The sequence below is a fragment of the Ascaphus truei genome, chromosome 2 (genome assembly GCF_040206685.1).
Source record: "Ascaphus truei isolate aAscTru1 chromosome 2, aAscTru1.hap1, whole genome shotgun sequence".
Classification (NCBI taxonomy): domain Eukaryota; kingdom Metazoa; phylum Chordata; class Amphibia; order Anura; family Ascaphidae; genus Ascaphus; species Ascaphus truei.
Genome location: NC_134484.1, coordinates 487227073 through 487250045, shown reverse-complemented (window position 1 = coordinate 487250045; position 22973 = coordinate 487227073). Strand labels below are relative to the sequence as shown.

The window sequence follows — 22973 nt, the reverse complement described above, 5'->3', positions numbered from 1 at the left end:
AGTGTCTGTCAGAGAGAGAGAGAGTGAGAGTGTCTGTCTGAGAGAGTGAGTGTCTGAGAGAGAGTGAGTGTCTGTCTGAGAGAGAGTGAGTGTCTGTCAGAGAGAGAGAGAGTGAGTGTCTGTCTGAGAGAGAGTGTCTGTCTGAGAGAGAGAGTGTCTGTCTGAGAGAGAGAGTGAGGTCGGAGAGAGAGTGAGGTCAGAGAGAGAGAGAGAGAGTGAGGTCAGAGAGAGAGGTCAGAGAGAGAGTGAGGTCAGAGAGAGAGAGAGTGAGGTCAGACAGAGAGAGAGAGAGGTCAGAGAGAGAGAGAGTCAGGTCAGAGAGAGAGAGAGAGTGAGTGAGGTCAGAGAGGGAGTGAGGTCAGAGAGAGAGAGAGAGTGAGGTCAGAGAGAGAGAGAGAGGTCAGAGAGAGAGAGAGTGAGGTCAGAGAGAGAGAGAGAGGTCAGAGAGAGAGAGAGGAGGTCAGAGAGAGAGAGAGGTCTGAGAGAGAGAGAGGAGGTCAGAGAGAGAGAGAGGAGGTCAGAGAGAGAGAGAGGGTGTGAGAGAGAGAGAGGGTGTGAGAGAGAGAGGGTGAGAGAGAGAGGGTGTGAGAGAGAGGGTGTGAGAGAGAGGGTGTGAGAGAGAGGGTGTGAGAGAGGATGTGAGAGAGAGGGTGTGAGAGTCTGTCTGTCAGAGTGTCTGTCTGTCAGAGTGTCTGTCTGTCAGAGTGTCTGTCTGTCAGAGTGTCTGTCTGTCTGTCAGAGTGTCTGTCTGTCTGTCAGAGTGTCTGTCTGTCTGTCAGAGTGTCTGTCTGTCTGTGAGAGTGTCTGTCTGTCTGTCAGTGTCTGCCTGTCTGTCAGAGTGTCTGTCTGTCTGTCAGAGTGTCTGTCTATCAGAGTGTCTGTCTGTGAGAGAGAGAGTGAGGTCAGAGAGAGAGAGAGTGAGGTCAGACAGAGAGAGAGAGAGGTCAGAGAGAGAGAGAGAGTGAGGCCAGAGAGAGAGAGAGAGTGAGTGAGGTCAGAGAGGGAGTGAGGTCAGAGAGAGAGAGAGAGTGAGGTCAGAGAGAGAGAGGTCAGAGAGAGAGAGTGAGGTCAGAGAGAGAGTGAGGTCAGAGAGAGAGAGAGAGAGAGAGAGGTCAGAGAGAGAGAGAGGAGGTCAGAGAGAGAGAGAGGAGGTCAGAGAGAGAGAGGAGGTCAGAGAGAGAGAGAGGAGGTCAGAGAGAGAGAGAGGAGGTCAGAGAGAGAGAGAGGAGGTCAGAGAGAGAGAGAGAGGGTGTGAGAGAGAGAGGGTGTGAGAGAGAGGGTGTGAGAGTCTGTCTGTCAGAGTGTCTGTCTGTCTGTCAGAGTGTCTGTCTGTCTGTCAGAGTGTCTGTCTGTCTGTCAGAGTGTCTGTCTGTCTGTCCGAGTGTCTGTCTGTCTGTCCGAGTGTCTGTCTGTCTGTCTGTCAGAGTGTCTGTCTGTCTGTCAGAGTGTCTGTCTGTCTGTCAGTGTCTGTCTGTCAAAGTGTCTGTCTGTCAGAGTGTCTGTCTGTCAGAGAGAGAGAGAGAGTGAGGTCAGAGAGAGAGAGTGAGGTCAGAGAGAGAGAGAGTGAGGTCAGAGAGAGAGAGGGAGTGAGAGAGAGAGGGTGTGAGAGAGAGAGGGTGTGAGAGAGAGAGGATGTGAGAGAGAGGGTGTGAGAGTCTGTCTGTCAGAGTGTCTGTCTGTCAGAGTGTCTGTCTGTTTGTCAGAGTGTCTGTCTGTCTGTCAGAGTGTCTGTCTGTCTGTCTGTGAGAGTGTCTGTCTGTCTGTCAGTGTCTGTCTGTCTGTCAGAGTGTCTGTCTGTCTGTCAGAGTGTCTGTCTGTCTGTCAGTGTCTGTCTGTCAGAGTGTCTGTCTGTCAGAGAGAGAGAGAGAGAGAGTGAGGTCAGAGAGAGAGAGTGAGGTCAGAGAGAGAGAGTGAGGTCAGAGAGAGAGAGTGAGGTCAGAGAGAGAGAGGGTGTGAGAGAGAGAGGGTGTGAGAGAGAGAGGGTGTGAGAGAGAGAGGATGTGAGAGAGAGGGTGTGAGAGTCTGTCTGTCAGAGTGTCTGTCTGTCAGAGTGTCTGTCTGTCAGAGTGTCTGTCTGTCAGAGTGTCTGTCTGTCTGTCAGAGTGTCTGTCTGTCTGTCAGAGTGTCTGTCTGTCTGTCAGAGTGTCTGTCTGTCTGTCAGAGTGTCTGTCTGTCTGTCTGTCAGAGTGTCTGTCTGTCTGTCTGTCAGAGTGTCTGTCTGTCTGTCAGAGTGTCTGTCTGTCTGTCAGAGTGTCTGTCTGTCAGAGTGTCTGTCTGTCAGAGTGTCTGTCTGTCAGAGTGTCTGTCTGTCAGAGTGTCTGTCTGTCTGTCAGAGTGTCTGTCTGTCTGTCAGAGTGTCTGTCTGTCAGAGTGTCTGTCTGTCTGTGAGAGTGTCTGTCTGTCTGTCAGTCTGTCTGTCAGAGTGTCTGTCTGTCTGTCAGAGTGTCTGTCTGTCTGTCAGTGTCTGTCTGTCAGAGTGTCTGTCTGTCAGAGTGTCTGTCTGTCAGAGAGAGAGAGAGAGAGTGAGGTCAGAGAGAGAGAGTGAGGTCAGAGAGAGAGAGTGAGGTCAGAGAGCGAGAGGGAGTGAGGTCAGAGAGAGAGAGAGTGGGGTCAGAGAGAGAGAAAGTGAGGTCAGAGAGAGTGAGGTCAGAGAGAGAGAGAGTGAGGTCAGAGAGAGAGAGTGAGGTCAGAGAGAGAGTGAGGTGAGAGGGAGAGAGTGAGGTCAGAGAGAGAGAGAGAGTGAGGTCAGAGAGAGAGAGAGAGAGTGAGGTCAGAGAGAGAGAGTGAGGTCAGAGAGAGAGAGAGAGAGTGAGGTCAGAGAGAGAGAGAGAGAGAGAGAGTGAGGTCAGAGAGAGAGAGAGGTCAGAGAGAGAGAGAGAGGTCAGAGAGAGAGTGAGGTCAGAGAGAGAGAGAGAGAGTGAGGTCAGAGAGAGAGAGTGAGGTCAGAGAGAGAGTGAGGTCAGAGAGAGAGAGAGAGAGAGAGAGAGAGAGAGAGAGAGGTCAGAGAGACAGAGAGAGAGTGAGGTCAGAGAGAGAGAGAGGAGCTCAGAGAGAGAGAGAGGGTGTGAGAGAGAGGGTGTGAGAGAGAGGATGTGAGAGAGAGAGGGTGTGAGAGAGAGAGGGTGTGAGAGAGAGAGTGAGAGAGAGTGTGTGAGAGAGAGAGGGTGTGAGAGAGAGGGTGTGAGAGAGAGGGTGTGTGAGAGAGTGTGTGAGAGAGAGAGGGTGTGATAGAGGGTGTGAGAGAGAGAGGATGTGAGAGAGAGAGGGTGTGAGAGTCTGTCTGTCAGAGTGTCTGTCTGTCAGAGTGTCTGTCTGTCAGAGTGTCTGTCTGTCAGAGTGTCTGTCTGTCAGAGAGAGAGTGAGGTCAGAGAGAGAGAGAGAGAGAGAGAGTGAGGTCAGAGAGAGAGAGAGAGAGAGTGAGGTCAGAGAGAGAGAGAGAGAGACAGTGAGGTCAGAGAGAGAGAGAGAGAGTGAGGTCAGAGAGAGAGTGAGGTCAGAGAGAGAGAGAGAGTGAGGTCAGAGAGAGAGAGAGAGTGAGGTCAGAGAGAGAGAGTGTGTGAGAGAGAGAGGGTGTGTGAGAGAAAGAGAGGGCGTGAGAGAGAGAGAGAGGGTGTGTGTGTGAGGATTCAGGGATCCGCGCCCTGGTTCCTCTGCTCCTGCATTTACCCCCGCTGCCGTGGCGCGCGTCCCTCGCCAGCGTCACTCACCTCCAGCGGTTCTGGGGGTTCCCCGCCGTCCTCGGCGTCCACAGGTCCCTGCATCCTCTCACGCGGCCGCCGTGTTGCCCGGGCGCGCGCCTGAACAGCGCGCGCCGGGTAAAGATAATTTATTCACTGCTCTGGCAGTGAAGACCCGCCCCCAACACAGTAATAAGATCTCATGTCAAAATAAGAGTCCTCACCTGCCTGCCAATCAAGGGGACCTATCTAGGATGGCTCCACGCAGTCCTCCAGGCCTGCCTTCACCTCTGATTGGTCAGCCACACTTTATAATGCCGATCCTTCCTATCACTCATTGCTCGACATAGTTTCCACTAGGATTACTACTCTGGCGTTTTCTCTCTCATTCTCTCAGGTTACGACTTGGCTTGGCGGACGTCTCTCTCTGGCTCTCGACCCCTGCTTGGACAACGACCTTCCGGAATTCTCCAATCCCTGACCTTGGCTAACGGCAACGACAACGGCATTTCTACACCGGTACCGGCAAGTATTGCTAGCTAAACATCACCTGGCCTGGCAACGCCAAATCACCACACTCCGGACACGCTCCCTTTGCTGCGGGTGCGTGCCTCTATACGTTCCTCACCTCAGTGAAAGGAACGGGTCTGGTCTGCGGGCAGCACCGGCGTAACATTATGTCGAGCCCACAAGACGCAGACCAGACTGATGTGGACTCTATGATGACGGCCATGTACCAACAAATCCAGGCCTTAACGGATCAAGTGGCTCTCCTCTCCCAACAGGTACAGGACCGTTCTCTACAGGCACCTCCTGCGGCGCAGCCTGACTTATCTTCCACTTCATTCTCAGTTCCGAAGATTCCGGCTCCGAGGCCCTACGCAGGGGATCCCCACGCCTGTCGTGGCTTTCTCAACCAGTGTGAGATCCAGTTCGAGATGGCTCCGCAGCTGTATGCTACTGGCCGGAAAAAGGTAGCCTACGTATATAGTTTGCTCACAGGTAATGCACTGGCATGGGCCTCTCCGATCTGGGAATTACGCCCTGATATTACCTGCGATTATGCGGCCTTCAGACGGGACTTTCGACAGGTCTTTGATACCCCCGCACGTCAAGAAACTGCTTCTGATTCCCTGCTAGAGCTTACACAGGGACGTCGGCCTGTGGGCCAATACGCCTTGGAATTCAGAACCATAGCAGCTGAGACTCATTGGGGTCAGGAGGCTCAAGTCGCCGTCTTCTGGAAAGGCCTATCGGATTCCCTGAAGGATGAACTTGCTTCTCAACCCAGGCCAGAACTACTGGAGGACCTCATCTCCCTGGCCATTCGTATGGGTCAGCGTCTTCAGGTACGCCGCGCTCAGCGTCAGCATCCCCGGTCTACGCCTTTCCGTGCTTCCTTTTCCAGGTTCTCCAGGACCAGGACCCGTCTTCTCCCCGCTGCCAGCACTGGAGGCCCCAGAACCGATGCAACTTGGAGTTCAGCAACCTCGGGCACCGCTACGACAACTTCGCTCTACTGGAGAGTCGTGCCATCATTGCGGATCTTCTGAGCAGCGCACTCGTAACCATCCACCATCTCCGGGAAACGACTAAGCCCAGTGAGTACGAAGGGGCGCTCTCTGGGTGCTGAATCTCCTTGTCCCCCTCCCAAAAGGGAACTTCCCAAAAGATTGATTATTCCCGTCTCCCTTTCAGGCCCGACTTTCCGCACCTCCACAGCAGCATTTATCGATTCCGGCGCAGGAGGGAACTTCATAGATCAAACCTTTTCTGAACAAAACCAGATTCCGCTTTCCAGGAAGGACTCTCCCATTGCCTTGGTCGGGATTGATAATCGGCCTCTCACCCCGGCTTATATCTCCTTAGAGACCGGACCTATCACCCTTTCTACTCATTCTCACAAAGAGACTCTGGGCTTTGACGTGATTCATGCCCCGGGAACACCTATTACGATTGGCTTGCCCTGGTTACAGAAGCATAATCCACTCATCGATTGGGTTTCTCCTAACCCTATTAACTGGAGGTCAAGGTCAGAGGAACCTTCTTTGTCTACCAAGCAATCATCCTTTCTATTAGCCAACACATCCAGTCCTCTGAGGGAGTTACCTTCTCCATACGCTGAATTTTTGGATGTTTTTAGCAAGACACAGTCTGAGCTTCTACCCCCTCATCATTCCTAGGATTGTCCGATTGACCTGGTACCTGGTTATACCTTGCCTAAGGCCAAATCTTACCCTCTCTCGTTGCCCGTGACAGAAGCTATGGACGAATATATTCGTGAGAATCTTAAGCGGGGCTCCATACATCATTCCAATTCTCCTGCGGGGGCCGGATTCTTCTTTGTCAAAAAGAAAGATGGTACTCTCAGACCATGTATTGATTACCGGGGTCTGAACCATATCACGGTGAAGAATCGTTATCCTCTCCCACTCATCTCCGAACTCTTTGATAGACTTCAGGGGGCCAACCTCTTTACTAAACTGGACCTTCGTGGGGCATACAACCTCATCCGCATCCGTGAGGGCGATGAATGGAAGACTGCCTGCAACACCCGTAGCGGACACTACGAATATCTAGTGATGCCCTTCGGGTTATGCAATGCACCGGCAGTTTTTCAGGACTTCATCAATGATATCTTTCGGGACGTTCTTAATCGCTTTGTCATTGTCTACCCGGATGACATCCTTATTTTTTCTCAAAACTTACAGGATCATATCATCCACACAAAGTTTGTGCTTTCACGCCTCCGAGAGAACCGGTTGTTTGCTAAAATGGAGAAATGCATTTTTCATCAGTCTACCACTTCCTTTCTCGGATACATCATCTCCAACAAAGGCTTGGCCATGGACCCAGAGAAACTGAAAGCCGTCGCGGATTGGCCGCAACCCAATTCCCTCAAATCTATTCAACGGTTTTTAGGTTTTTCTAACTATTACCGGAAGTTTATCCGTAACTTTTCTACCATTGTCGCTCCTATCACGGCACTGACCAAAAAAGGTGCAGATCCTTCATCTTGGCCTCCAGAGGCAGTCACGGCATTCAAGACGCTGAAACAAACTTTTGCCTCTGCTCCCATCCTTCGACACCCAAACACGAATTTCCCATTCACCCTAGAGGTTGACGCTTCGGACTGTGGGGCTGGTGCGGTTCTGTCTCAGAAATTTTCTTCCCAGGATAAACTTCATCCTTGCGGGTTTTTCTCCAAAAAGTTTTCTTCTGCAGAGAGAAATTATGATGTGGGCAATAGGGAACTTTTGGCCGTCAAGTTGGCTCTTCAAGAATGGAGACATCTTCTGGAGGGGTCTAAAGAGCCATTCACTATTCTCACGGACCATAAAAACTTATTGTATATTGAGAATGCCCGTCGTTTAGGTCCCCGCCAAGCCCGCTGGTCGTTATTTTTTTCTAGATTTAATTTTGTTCTCTCATATATTGCCGGCACTAAGAACGTCAAAGCGGATGCCCTCTCCCGGCAATACTCTTCTGAAGAGAGATCAGAAAAGACCACCGAGTCCATCCTTCCTAAACAAAGAATCTTAGCAGCTGTAGCATTCAAGAATCTTGAGAGGATCATCAAGTCTCAAGAGAATCTTCCGATCGTTCAATTTGTTCAAGCAACTCCTTAAAAACACCCTATCTTCCATCCTTAACTCCATGGACCTTCGTGTTCCATGCCCCACTTCGCCTACGCCCCCGCGCCCGTCCAATCCCCCCCCTCCCCCTCTCTCCCCTTCCCACCCCACCTTTCCTGCCATTCCCGATTTGCCACATCCCCCTAGACCTTCACTAGGAGGTCTTTGTTATATTGGTTAATATATATCTCACACGGGATTGATTGCATGTTTGCTTTTCTTTATAGATCTGCTTCATCCCACACAGCATCTTTAAGGAGATGAGTCCTTATGGATAGTAACAATTTACACTCAATCCATACCCAAAATTGGCATCTTTTATGAGGATTTTTTATTAGAGAGTACAAATGTATTTGTAAGCATTTTTCAAGTACCACATGTATAAAATTGAACTATATGAATTAAGAAATCTTTTATTAAGAATTTTAAAACGTTTTAAAAATTCTGTATATAGATATTTATTTGATTCTTATATTAATAATCGAGTATCAGACCATTCATTGATGATGGTGTGGTTAGCACTTTTATTCCATGCATGACCTAGCAATTGTTTAAATCAACTAATTTCACTCATTTAAATATCGACTCTTAGCCTAAGAGTTGTTCATAGTCATTAAGGGTCAGAGGGATAGAGGGGGCACTCCCTGGATCCAATTTCATGTTTAAGTCCCCTATGTTTAGTGTTCAGTACCAATATCCAATTAGTGACATTATATAGGAATTGTAAGGTTCTAATTGAAGATGACAAATACAAGGTGCATAAAATCCCTTTAACTAAATACCAAGTCACAGTCCTCTATTACGTGGGTTATGTGCACAGTGAAGTAGAACGGAACGCGGTCACACTGTATACAGGATCAATGTAGAACAGCTGATACCGATTTCAATACTCAGAATAAACACAATTAGGGGGTGTAGTAGAATGGCCGGCCGCACTATATAAAGCAGGAGCAGCGAGCCCAGACCATTCTAACTACGGAGCCTGAGGAAGCCCATAGGGCGAAACGCGTAGCTCAAAATCCCCCAAGATTTTAGACCCTATCAAGCCACCATCGGGAGCGGGTCACGCGGACGTGCAGCGCTACATCCGGACGCGGAGGCAGTTCAGCTGCAGTACCATAAGTCCTGCTCGATTCCCAAAAGACTGGCTTTTTTACTATTTCACAGAGTAACTCACGGGCTGAGTTAGCTGTGTTTTGTTGTTTTATTAATTGATTTAATAAAGACTTTGGCCTTGAATTCCCGGGCTCAGAACTTTTTGACCCATTGGGGGGGGGGGGGTGAGGACTCACGTGCAGCACCAGTGGACCTCTCCCAGCCGGGACATCAGAAGGAGAATCTTAAAGATACCATTTCCAAGTGTGCACTCACACTTGGCCGTGTGAGTAGTAACATTTATTTTGTTTTCTGCCTTTTAACCGAGGTGTGGCCTTTGACTTTCTGTTTTTAGAGCCTCAACTATTCATTGAGTAGTGGGACTGCCCCTCAGAGACCAAGATACCATCCCATAGAGCGCACGCACACAGGCCCGTGTGAGTGTTTTATTCATATTACTTATTCCTATTATATATCCATATCACATATCCTGATATCTTCTTGATACAATCAGTTTGCTCATATATTTTGTGTATATATTTATTCCGAGGGTGAGTTCAACATCAAAGAAGTAGGAGAAGAAGAACTCAGACGCAAGGCGGCGAAAGAATCCAGAAGACAGATAAGAGACGAAAGAAGAAAGGAGAAAGAAGAAAGAAAAGAGAGTCCAAAAGATACCTCGATGCGACAGCATTCGCACAAGGCTGTGTGAGTGTTAAAAATTATTTTACACCTACAAAACCCTTCACATTGGCATAGAGCATTACACAATCCATTCAGTGTATACTAGCTTTCTACCGGTGCTCCCCCATCCCCCCCTTTTTTCTTGTCTCATTTGTTGAAGGATCCTGGGTAGATCCTTTATTGGGGTCTTTAGAGTCACAGGCGGAAAAGAAGCAGAGGGATACCTTGCCTACCACCAAGGTTGCTATATCTCCCTTAACCTTATCTATCATCCCCCTAGGTAGCGCCCGGGTTTTTTGTTCTCCAATCTTCCGATCGGTCTGGTTGTTCCTCAAGACTCCTTGTACGTGGAACCCAAATTGATCCCTGAAATACTGGTGTCAAAGCCTAGAAATAAGATCAATGAGTCAAATACAGGGTTCAAAAAGTAACACATGAGTTTATCTGTACCAAGGCACAATTTGGGAGACAAGAATTCAGAAAGAACTCAAGCCTCTGAAAACATATTGCTTAGTATCACATTTTTATACATTTCAAAATGAGTAATACACCCCTTAAGGGGGCTGGCTTACAGATAAGTGATGATATGATGACATGCAAAAATATATTAGTTGATACATATATATGCTTTACATTGCTATATTCTTATCGATAATTTACCATAATGTGGGCCTCCCAACCCTGTGACATAAGGGAGTTACTGTGTTCAGCCCTGTATGTATGCTGTGGCTGTCAGATAAGAAAGAACTCAGATCAGCAGGAATGTCTAATCGCTTACGAATGCTATTTCAATTCTTGCCTGCCTTGTAGGAATTAAAAACGGTTAGTTATATCTAGGAGCGATACTCTGCAGATTCAAACATTCACAGTTCATTCATTCACGAATGAGACAAATATACATTCATATAGCAAACACTCAGAAAATGGTGGTTTAGGCCAAAATGGAGGTGATGATAGCCACTCACATTATCTCAATCTTCACAGTCCTCTCTTTTTATTCTTGAAAACATAGTCTTTTAAGGATAATTCAGATAAAACTCAGAAGCGTTGCACTGGCCTGGAGGGCCCCAATTTGCATGGCTCCGATAGTTCTGGAAACTCACAGAGCTGCTGGCTATCATCTCAGCCAGGTTGGTCTTTCTGCCATCATCTTCATCTGTATTCCATTGAGGAGGACTGACTTTTCCTTCTGAGATTGCATCTTCCGTAGTGTCGTCTGTGATCAGTGGCATGGCCTGGGTAGAGGGTTTTACACACCTTTGCAGTATGGATTTACTGCACATGGCACAGACATACAAAACAATCAGAACTGCAAACACACAGACAAATCCATTCATCAGTTTCGCTTCTAGAAAACCAACCAACATGGTAATTCCTAACGAAACCCACCTCTTATCTCCACCTTTCCTTAATCTCTCCTGTATCTTTGCGATCTTCTCTACCTCATGCTCAATCTTACCACTTTGATCTCTAAATAACATAACATTGCTCTTTAACTCGGGCACACACGCTAAAATATAGTCCAGAGCCATTCTATTCTGTAGGGCCATTAATCTAATCTGTACCTGTTCTTGATTAAGTAAATTAATGAATGTAGTTGTATGATTGAGAACATCATCCAGTACATCCGTAAGTACATTGAGCCTGTCATATAGCAACTCAACTCCTACATTAGGAAATAAGCTAGCCCAAAATTATTCTTTCCATAGACTACTTTTCAAACCCTGTGTGTTGGAAGTGGCTCTGCTATTCCTGATCCTGCCAGTGGGTCATTGTAAAGGCAGGTACAACTGTACCTAGATAGCAGGACCCTGTCCAACCACATGGTAATACTCTGTAGGCCTATTTTCCACAAATCCAATACACTCCCCTAGGTAAACTAGAATTTGTGCAAGCACATTTTACTATCTTAATTAAACTGAAAAATTAAGGCTACATCCTCCCTGTAAATTTTTAGTTCAGGGCTGTAAATACATTTTCATACAAGTTTCATCAGTTGGTGGAGACACCTGACCCATAAATTGATTGTTGTTCCCAGTGTAATTTCCACCTACAGGAACCTCATTTACCAGTGGAATTCGGTTTAGAAAAGTTTCCTGTAAACAAATTCAAATTAACATTTCATCATTTTAAATTCGGCATTAGTGTAAGGTATCCCTACTCAAGGGGTTAAATGTAATTCTCTCTTACATCATTGGGGGCCACTAGAGTATGGCAGGGATTCATTGTATATATTCCCTTGTGACCCATTAACCTGTGTAGCATTGTGCAAGATTGTATGATTATCTGCAAAATTATGTGACCATAAAACAATAAACATTACAAATATTTCAAAATTGATCATCCCTTATCATCATCTGGATGGTGTAGGCTGATCTTGCCTAGCGGGGCATACATCTTAAAAACACACTCTGAAGCATAAAAATAATATGGAGTCCTGAAAAAACAAATTGTTCATTTAAGTCCGGGCCTTGATAATATTGAGTTCAGAAAAAGCAAATTGTTCGTTTAAGACCGGGCCTTGCCTGAAGTCTTAATTCCTCGGTGGTTAAATGTTCTAGGATTATTGTGCCTAGAAACACTAACAGTTGGTAAAAAACGCTGGCTTGATGATTCTTTATCTTTGTTAACTGTTTACGGTGGTGCCGGCACTTTTTTCTTGCGATTATGCTGCTTTGTATTCTCCTTGGTAGACTGTATAAGCTGCACCTAAGTTTGGAGAGACTTAAACATTTCATTAATAAAAGCACAAGGAGAGCGCTTTTAGCCACTATAATTTAGTATCAGCACAAATTTTTTTTGTTTTTCACCACTATCTTGGCATCCGCGTATAAAATAAACACAAAAAATACCTTGCTCACCAACTTACAAAAGAAAGAAATCAACGGTGCATAGGAAAGTATCGTAAGAGAACACTGATAAGTGGCAAGAGGTTGTCACTAAAAGTCCCTAAAGCTTGCACTAAACTGTAAAATATACATAAAGTACCAGTTAAATAACTAATACCACTAATATCAAATTTATTACAGACCAAATGGGAAATATCCACATAAACTTAACTTTAACACAACTAAAACGTATACAACTTTTTTACAAGCTAAAAACTTACAAAATGCATAAAATGACAACTAATAAATCATAAATAAAAGAGTCCCCATGTGAACGAAACAGACAGTATACGGTAAACAAAAATGCTAATATGAACACAAAGCCCTATCAGAACATGAGGGGCCAGTGACCATAATATACTAACAATGCTAATTAGCTTCACCACAAAACACTGCGTAGTAGCAGCTTATCACATTAATACTTAGTTCCCAAACAGACTCAAAATAAAGCTATCCAATAGTTATGCTGGAAAATGTAAAGAGATGGGGTATATCCCTCTCTATATGAATATTCATGAAATAACATGTTGCTATGTGTAGCAATGAGTAAACAGCACCAAAACACAACACAATATGAATGGAGTCATTTCGGCAAGAAATGTTCAAGGATAAATAACAAAACAACACACATAAGGTAATGTTGCAATTAACAAAATAGGCAGAGTCCGCATATAGACAGGTGTGTAATGGAAAATCATATAAATTATCCTCTCTTTTGTTCATATGCAAATCCTATGACATGTGAACAATATACGACATAAAGGATGATGGTATTTAAAACATCAGCAGCTTGAGATTTAAATATATATTTATCATGAATTTGACAATAGCTACTGCTTTAAAAAATAAAATCTAGATAGCCTACAGTTGCATTCTTTAAAATGAGAGGCTATAGATCAGGGTTCAAATTAAGACACCTTTTGGAGGGAAAGGAGAGGTAATGGTTAAAAGTTATAAAAATACATCACATATGCAGTTAACTTTATAGGAAAAATTATTTCATATCTGATTTTATGCTTACTTGTTTATATTGTACGCTTTGTGAAGTACTGAGTATACTTTTGACACTATTCAAATACGGAAATACATATTAAATATTATTGTATTGTTAATGAAACAATTATAACAAATAGCGTTAAAAAACATCTCCTAATTAGAACAAATAGAATTGAAATGTGTTTACTGGTTTCTGCGTAGAGGTATTTTGGATACTGCATGTGGGGATTATAACCCCTTCTTGTAATAATTCCTACATAATGGGAGCTATGCCATCTAAAGCATTTCATAAACTATGAGGTATTTATCCTAAAATAGATACAAAAAACAAAAAGCATAATTTCACATTTCTCTGATACAGAGCAAAATGAACTTTACAAAAAATAAGATAAAACCCAAAACAGACCTGTTTGATCCTGCAAACTCAGTCCCAAAAATAAATACATTACAGTATCATTCTCTTTCCCCATACTATAACTAAGCTGCTTTTAAACATTTCTTTTTTTTCTCTCAGCTCCTAGTTAACTTTTCATGCCTGGAACGTGGTCTTTGTACATTCCTTAAGCTGGAGGAGGGGGGCCAGCCCGCTTGGCTGCTTTTAACCTTCCCTCTTTTAAATGACTACTGTTCAAAAATCAGACGAACAGTGTATTTAAGAAAACAAACCGTTAGTTTCCTAATATAAGTTTGAACAGAGAAACCTTGATAACTACAAACAAAACAAAACATCTCTGCAACCCTTCTTATAAAAACATAAATCTTATTGTTTTATTTACTATATATTTATAATTCCTTATCTTTCTTACACACACCCACATAGACACATACACACGTTCTCTGAGTTTATCTTCTTTTAACATTCATTCTTCTTTCTACAAAACTCCAACACGATCTTAATCTTATGGGCCAGAGTAAAACTTAATAAAGCTTCCTTACTCCATAAGATCAGACTCTTTCTTTTTGTTTAAATAAAAAATAAACATTTACTTTTTAAAACTTTGCATTCTAGATATACCTTTCTTTTAGTCCTGACTCCTCTAAATCAGCACATAAAATTTAAATTTAAAACTTCATTTAAATATTGTTACACAGTATTTCCTACGCCCAGGAACAAACATGTGCTACTGTAAAAATACAAATTCATATTTGAGTCGGGGTGAAATGACTTCTTTTTACAACTGCCAAATTTTCATTCTCTTTTAAAATATTACACTAACAGACTTTAACATACAATACTTCCTAGGTTTATTTTAAATGCTACTGTCATGCCTTGTAAATGGCAGCAGGCTTAATACACTTTGACAAAAGGGTTTAAACTTAAATGACCCTTTTACAAGAGATTATTTGTTATTTTTATGATTAGTACAACAAGTGACAATGTGAAGCGCTATGTACACTAATGGCGCTATATGAATAAAGACATGCATGCATGCATACATACATTAACTATCAGAGTGACACACAAACACTTCACTCCATGACATGTATATTATTATGCCATCAAACTAGTTACTATCTGAGCTTTCTAAGATGAAACAAACAAAAAACATTTAAAGAGGATGTCCCCTTCTTTTCCATGCAATATTAATGCATTCAGTCCTAAAAAACTACTTTAACATTCTCAAATTCAAGCCATTTCTTCCTAGGTTAATAATTAACTTCCATGTCTCACAGACATGTAACTCCTGTGCCTCACAAACATGCAACTCCTGTGACCTTTCAGTGAAAAAGGGTGAGGGAAGGGAGATGAGGAAAAGGGGATTAGAAAAAAGGGGGGTCCAATAATGCTGCAGTTATTTTTAAAACCGAGCCTGATATGTTTCACTTTCCTTCTTATTCAATATATTCTGCGTCACTAAATATCCATTTTTAAAACATTTTATTGCCATAAAGTCCACACAAAATTTCAAGGGACGTACCCTTCGCCGGCGACTGCTGAGAACGTAGGTTTCCCCATAATTCTCCTCTATTACACCGATCAACGTTAGCTGACCATGTACCTTACACCGATCAACGTTAGTTGACCATGTACCAATAAGGTGCCCCAACCCTTGGTATAATATAAGTAGAATATAGAGTTAAGGAACAGTGGCCTTAAAAACAGTTTCCTGCTGTTCCTTAACAATAGTTCTCTCCCCAAGTTCTAGGAGACTTAACACCTTATTAATTATTATACCTTCCGGGCCCTTACTTGGCCCTGCCGTTTAGCGGCACACGGTATAACCTGAGTTTATGGCAATAATACAAAAACAACAATAACAATACCTGATCAGTATAATATTGATAAACTCACGTGATACAGGGTGTCCCGTCACTCAGGTAGGTTGCCCATAAAGAACAAACTGTCTACAGATTACTCAAACTTTAATCTAACGGCTTTTTCTGTTAAAAAGGATAAAGCCATACCTTATTCCAAGTGTGCACGTTTGAGTAATGTAGGCAGTTTCTCCGTCTGGGTTTCCTGGTCCCGAGATGTTGGGTGTCCCTTTCAAGGGCCGCCATCTGTCAAAGCCTAGAAATAAGATCAATGAGTCAAATACAGGGTTCAAAAAGTAACACATGAGTTTATCTGTACCAAGGCACAATTTGGGAGACAAGAATTCAGAAAGAACTCAAGCCTCTGAAAACATATTGCTTAGTATCACATTTTTATACATTTCAAAATGAGTAATACACCCCTTAAGGGGGCTGGCTTACAGATAAGTGATGATATGATGACATGCAAAAATATATTAGTTGATACATATATATGCTTTACATTGCTATATTCTTATCGATAATTTACCATAATGTGGGCCTCCCAACCCTGTGACATAAGGGAGTTACTGTGTTCAGCCCTGTATGTATGCTGTGGCTGTCAGATAAGAAAGAACTCAGATCAGCAGGAATGTCTAATCGCTTACGAATGCTATTTCAATTCTTGCCTGCCTTGTAGGAATTAAAAAGGGTTAGTTATATCTAGGAGCGATACTCTGCAGATTCAAACATTCACAGTTCATTCATTCACGAATGAGACAAATATACATTCATATAGCAAACACTCAGAAAATGGTGGTTTAGGCCAAAATGGAGGTGATGATAGCCACTCACATTATCTCAATCTTCACACTGGATTGGGGACATGCCGCCCGTTTGGCAGGGCATCCTGGATTCAAGAAGACTTTGGACCTCATCCGTCGCACTTTCTGGTGGCCCAATATGGTAAAGACCATTCTTGAATTTACACGGTCCTGTCCGGTATGTGCGCGTAACAAGATTCCTCGTCAGAAACCTCAGGGTCTTCTCTTACCTTTACCTATTCCGGAGCGTCCCTGGTCCCACATATCGATGGATTTTATTGTGGAGTTGCCTAGGTCGAATGGCATGAATACCATTCTTGTGGTAGTGAATCGGTTTTCCAAGATGGCACACTTTATCCCTCTCAAAGGATTACCCTCCTCACCCGTCCTAGCTGATATTTTCTCCAAAGAGATTTTTCGGATCCATGGGATTCCCATATCCATCGTGTCTGATCGGGGTTCACAGTTCGTCTCCAAGTTCTGGAGAAATTTCACCAAGAGACTGGGTATCTCATATTCCTTTTCTTCTGGTTATCACCCTCAATCTAACGGACAGACCGAGAGGGTTAATCAATCCCTCGAGAAATACTTAAGGTGCTTCGTCTCTAACTCTCAGGATGACTGGGCAGAATTACTTATCTGGGCTGAGTTCGCCTTTAATTCTTCCAGGAATGAGTCTACCCGCGAGACCCCCTTCTTTATCAACTATGGATTCCATCCGGCTCGCCTACCTATTTCTAAGGATTCCTCTGGAGTACCAGCCGTGGACGAGCATATTGCCCTCCTACAGGACTCTTGGTCCAGAATCCAATCTGCACTACAAAAAGCGTCCTTGTTTTCCAAAACCCAGGCTGATCGTCACCGTCGTCCGGCACCTAACTACAAAACCGGAGACAAGGTTTGGCTATCATCCAGGAACATCCATCTCAAAACTCCTTCCCTCAAATTGGCTCCTAGGTTTCTGGGTCCCTTTTCCATCTTGGAGCAGGTAAATCCGATTTCCTTCCGACTCCAACTTCCTCAAAGCATGAGAATTCCGAATGTCTTTCACACCTCGCTTCTCAAGCCATTCATCTCCAGTAACCTCTTTCCTGACCACACTTCTAAACTAGATCCTGTGATGGTACAGGGTAACGAAGAGTACGAGATACAGGCTTTACTGGATTCCCGTCTTTCAAGAGGTAAAGTCCACTTCTTGGTATACTGGAGAGGTTTTGGACCCGAAGAGAGGTCATGGGTACCCCTGAAAGATATTCATGCTCCAGGACTCCTCAAACGCTTCCGAAAGAAGTTTCCATCAAAACCATGGAAGGATCGTCCTGAGGCCGATCCTGAGGGGGGGGGGGGTACTGTGAGGATTCAGGGATCGCGGCGTCCGCGCCCTGGTTCCTCTGCTCCTGCATTTACCCCCGCTGCCGTGGCGCGCGTCCCTCGCCAGCGTCACTCACCTCTGGCGGTTCTTGGGGTTCCCCGCCGTCCTCGGCGTCCTCGGGTCCCTGCATCCTCTCACGCGGCCGCCGTGTTGACCAGGCGCGCGCCTGAACAGCGAGCGCCGGGTGAAGATAATTTATTCACTGCTCTGGCAGTGAAAACCCGCCCCCAGCACAGTAATAGGATCTCATGTCAAAATAAGAGTCCTCATCTGCCTGCCAATCAAGAGGACCTATCCAGGATGGCTCCACGCAGTCCTCCAGGCCTGCCTTCACCTCTGATTGGTCAGCCACACTTTATAATGCCGATCCTTCCTATCACTCATTGCTCGACATAGTTTCCACTAGGATTACTACTCTGGCGTTTTCTCTCTCATTCTCTCAGGTTACGACTTGGCTTGGTGGACGTCTCTCTCTGGCTCTCGACCCCTGCTTGGACAACGACCTTCCGGAATTCTCCAATCCCTGACCTTGGCTAACGGCAACGACAACGGCATTTCTACACCGGTACCGGCAAGTATTGCTAGCTAAACATCACGTGGCCTGGCAACGCCAAATCACCACACTCCGGACACGCTCCCTTTGCTGCGGGTGCGTGCCTCTATACGTTCCTCACCTCAGTGAAAGGAACGGGTCTGGTCTGCGGGCAGCACCGGCGTAACAGTGTGAGAGAGAGTGTGTGTGTGTGAGAGAGAGGGTGTGAGAGGGTGTGAGAGAGAGGGTGTGAGAGAGAGAGGGTGTGAGAGAGAGAGGGTGGGAGAGAGAGAGAGGGGTGTGTGAGAGAGAGGGGGGTGAAAGAGGGGGTGTGTGAGAGAGAGGGGGTGTGAGAGAGAGAGGGTGTGAGAGATAGAGAGAGGGTGTGAGAGATAGGGTATGAGAGAGAGAGGGTGTGAGAGAGGGTGTGAGAGAGAGGGTGTGAGAGAGGGTGCAAGAGAGAGGGGGTGCGAGAGAGAGAGGGTGTGAGAGAGGTTGTGAGAGAGAGGGGTGAAAGAGGGGGTGTGTGAGAGAGAGGGTGTGTGTGAGAGAGAGAGGGTGTGAGAGAGAGGGTGTGAGAGATAGAGAGAGGGTGTGAGAGAGAGGGTGTGAGAGAGAGGGTGTGAGAGAGAGGGTGCGAGAGAGAGGGGGTGCGAGAGAGAGGGGGTGCGAGAGAGAGGGGGTGCGAGAGAGAGAGGGTGTGAGAGAGAGATAGGGTGTGAGAGAGAGGGGGTGTGAGAGAGGGTGTGAGAGAGGGGGTGCGAGAGAGGGGGTGCGAGAGCGAGAGGGTGTGAGAGAGAGGGTGCGAGAGAGAGAGGGTGCGAGAGAGAGAGGGTGCGAGAGAGGGTGTGAGAGGGTGCGAGAGGGTGTGAGAGAGAGAGAGGGGGGTGTGAGAGAGAGAGACGGGGTGAGAGAGAGAGAGAGGGGGGTGAAAGAGGGGGTGTGAGAGAGAGGGGGGGTGAAAGAGGGCGAACCAGCTCCGTGACATCACCGGTCCGCCCCCGGACGGCGTGCGCACTAAGGCCAGGGAAAGCACCCGCTTTCCCTCAGCCTCCACGCACCTCCGCACAGCTGCAGTCTCTATGGACTAGGCCTAAGAGTATTAAGTAATTTATCATGATAACAATATTCAGCAATATATTAACTCCCAATAGAAAACAAAAAAGCAAAAGTCCTCAAAATGTTCAAGGTCATTTATTGTGAAACATATTTCTTATACAAATGCATTTCATTCTTAATAAAATGTAAAAAAGCAAATACATTTTAGTATATTTTAATTTTAAGAATAACAAATATTTCCATAAAAATGTTACATCAACTATACCCACACTAAAGACCCCTTTCTTTATTATTTTATTTTTATTTATTTATAACATGTGTTACCAGGAAGTAATACATTGAGAGTTACCTCTCGTTTTCAAGTATGTCCTGGGCACAGTTAAGATGACAAATAATACATGGTTACAAATACAGTTACATAAGTGAACAGGGTATACATTATATACAAAACACTGCATGCACAGTTAGAGATAATATATATAATAGGCGTATGTAACAGTTACAGACCAGATTAAAATGTGAGACAGCCTTAGTTTTGAAAGAACTTAAACTGGTGGTGGATACGAGAGTCTCCGGTAGGTTGTTCCAGTTTTGGGGTGCATGGTAAGAAAGTTTATAATTACCCCCTCGACCCCCCTTCTCCTGTACACATTAATAGGGCATGGAGAGGCGAGGGTTAATGGGCATGGGGAAGGAGGGGGTCAAGAGGCACGGGTGAGAGCCGAGAGAAATATGGGAGAGCAGAGAAAGGGGTTGAGTCATGGTGGTAGGGAAGGGGTAAGAGAAATGGCAACAGGGGAAGTGGTTAATATGGAGGGGTGAGATTACCAGCAGGAGGATTCCTTATAGCTGCAGCATGTGAAAGTCAAGGGGCTCCCAGACTCGCTCCCACTCCACTGTCTCTATCAGGCCCACCCTCAGTCCCCTCTCTGACAGTCCCCACCCCCACGCCTCTCTGCCAGACCCACCCCCACTCTGCAGCTGCTGATAGGAATGCCATGGTAAGAAGTAATGGCAAGTATTGCATCACTGTCCATTTTTATTACTGCAGTATTACTATGCTACTGGTATATTGCCCAACCCTACTTTGAACAATCACATATTTTATCTCATGTATGAATCCTCATGTGTGTAATAAGGCTGATCCTCTGTGAAAAGCTTTCCCCCCACTATGTACATGGAAATGGTTTGTCCCGTGTATGAATCCTGTGGTGGGTGAGGAGGTGGCTCATTTGAGATAAGCTTTGCCCACACTCTGTACATGTGAAGGATTTCTCCCCTGTATGTATCCTCTGATGTAAGAGGAGGTTGTTCTTAATACAGAATGGTTTCCCACACTCTGTAGATGTGAATCATTTCTCTCCTGTATGAATCCTTTCGTGTCTGAGGAGACTGCTCTTAATTGTGAATTGTTTCCCACACTCTGTACATGTGAATGGTTTCTCCTGTGTATGAATTCGCTCATGTTTGCGGAGATCTGTCTTCTGAGAAAAGCTTTTACTACACACTGCACATGTGAATGGTTTCTCTCCTGTATGAATCCGCTCATGGTTGAGGAGCCCCGCCTTTGTAGAACAGCTTTTACTACACTCTGTACATGTGAATGGTTTCTCCCCTGTATGAATCATCTGGTGTATGAGGAGACTGCTCTTCATTGTGAACTGTTTCCCACACTCTGGACATGTGAATGGTTTTTCTCCTGTATGAGTCACCTGGTGTTTGAGGAGACTGCTCTTAATTGTGTACTGTTTCCCACACTCTGGACATGTGAAAGGTTTCTCCCCTGTATGAGTCCTCTCATGGTTGAGGAGCCCTGTCTTCCGAGAAAAGCTTTTACTACACTCTGTACATGTGAATGGTTTCTCACCTGTATGAGTCATCTGGTGTCTGAGGAGGTATTTCTTAATACTAAATTGTTTCCCACACTCTGTACATGTGAATGGTTTTTCTCCTGTATGAGTCATCTGGTGTATGAGGAGACTGCTCTTAATTGTGAACTGTTTCCCACACTCTGTACATGTGAATGGTTTCTTCCCCGTATGAATCCACTCATGGATGAGGAGTTCTTTCTTTATAGAAAAGCTTTTACTACACTCTGTACATGTGAATGGTTTCTCCCCTGTATGAGTCATCTGGTGTCTGAGGAGGCTCTTCTTAATACTAAATTGTTTCCCACACTCTGTACATGTGAATGGTTTTTCTCCTGTATGAGTCATCTGGTGACTGAGGAGACTGCTCTTAACTGTGAATTGTTTCCCACACTCTGTACATGTGAATGGTTTTTCTCCTGTATGAATCCTCTGGTGTCTGAGGAGGTGGCTCTTAACTGTGAATTGTTTCCCACACTCTGTACATGTGAATGGTTTCTCCCCTGTATGAATCCGCTCATGGATGAGGAGTTCTTTCTTTATAGAAAAGCTTTTACTACACTCTGTACATGTGAATGGGTTCTCTCCAGTATGAGTCATCTGGTGTCTGAGGAGGTATTTCTTAATCCTGAATTGTATCCCACACTCTGTACATGTGAATGGTTTCTCCCCTGTATGACTCATCTGGTGTCTGAGGAGATTGCTCTTAATTCTGAATTGTTTCCCACACTCTGTACATGGGAATGGTTTCTCCCCTGTATGAATCCGCTCATGGTTGAGGAGATCTGCCTTATGAGAAAAGCTTTTACTACACTCTGCACATGTGAATGGTTTCTCTCCTGTATGAGTCATCTGGTGTACGAGGAGGTTGCTCTTAATACTGAATTGTTTCCCACACTCTGAACATGGGAATGGTTTCTCCCCTGTATGAATCCGCTCATGTTTGCGTAGGGTCCTCTTGGTACTTAACTGTTTCCCACACACTGTACAAGTAAAAGGAGTCACTGCTGTCTGAATCATCTGGTGTGAAAGAAGTTTCCCCTTCAGTGAGAAACTGCTCCCACCACCTGTACATGTAAAGGTTTGCTCCCTAGCGGGGACACAAAGGTGTGTGAGCAGGTCCCTGTCCAGTGAGAAGCTTTTGCCACACTGACAACAGAGAAAAGGCTGAGCACCACGGCTGCTTCTTAAATCTCTCGCATACCTTTTGCTGGACCTATATTTAGAGTCCGACTCCGCTGTGTGCTGTACAAGCTCTGTAAATTCACCATCATGTGGCATTGGTTCCTTGTATGTATCCAAAATGTGGCTGGAATCATTGTTTTTTGGCACTTCTGGGCTGCGAGGAGTCAGCCAGCTTCTGGATGTATCAGAGCTCAAGTTCTGTTCTTCATTCAGGCCTTTCTCTAACAGAAGTAAACGAAAAAAGACAGAACAAATGTTTTCAATCTGTAAATCAAATTACTGAAAGCAAATTACAAATCCGAAACGCTGAAGAATCTATTTCACCGATACTTAATTAACAAAATATTCTCTTCACCCAGGGTTTTAAAATTGTGGCACATGGACATCCAATGGCTCCTAATGACTTTGTGGTGGTGGTTCCCGGAGGCCTGAAATGTATTTGTAGCAGCTCTCACAGTGAAATCATTGATACATATATAACTTGTATTTATTACTGTATTCATTATTTAAGGATACATGTACATCCTCCAAATAATTAACATTAAAATGTCCATGAGAAGTAAGAGTTAAGGAACTCCTGGTCTATCATATTAGTGCGTTAATAATATCAACTAAACCAGACAGCAACCTATAGTGTAAAGATACTGTAGATGCCCATGTATGTCTTTATTTATATAAGGCCCGCAGTGTACTCCGCGCTTTACAGCAGAAACAATACAGTACAGGGAATTATAATACAATAAGTGCAACAAACAAAATCAGACAATAGGAATGGAAATCCCTGCCCTGGAGAGCTTACAATCTAAGTGATGCAGCGACTACACTGCCCATGTAATCTTCTGCCATAAGACCCACAAACTAAACTGCTCCATTTTGTGTCATATTTTGTCAGTCAAAAATACTATTCATATCATTTCCCAAGC

The 22973-nt window shown here is 44.8% G+C and overlaps 1 protein-coding gene and 1 pseudogene across 2 annotated transcripts in view; both read right to left on the bottom strand.

Moving 5' to 3' along the window:
* The window catches only part of LOC142488427 (uncharacterized), a 1092840-nt gene that overhangs the window by 661295 nt on the left and 408572 nt on the right, over positions 1-22973 (bottom strand). The gene's annotated exons all lie outside the window — the stretch shown is intronic.
* Positions 19952-22973, bottom strand: part of LOC142488432 (uncharacterized) — a 235652-nt pseudogene continuing 232630 nt past the window's right edge.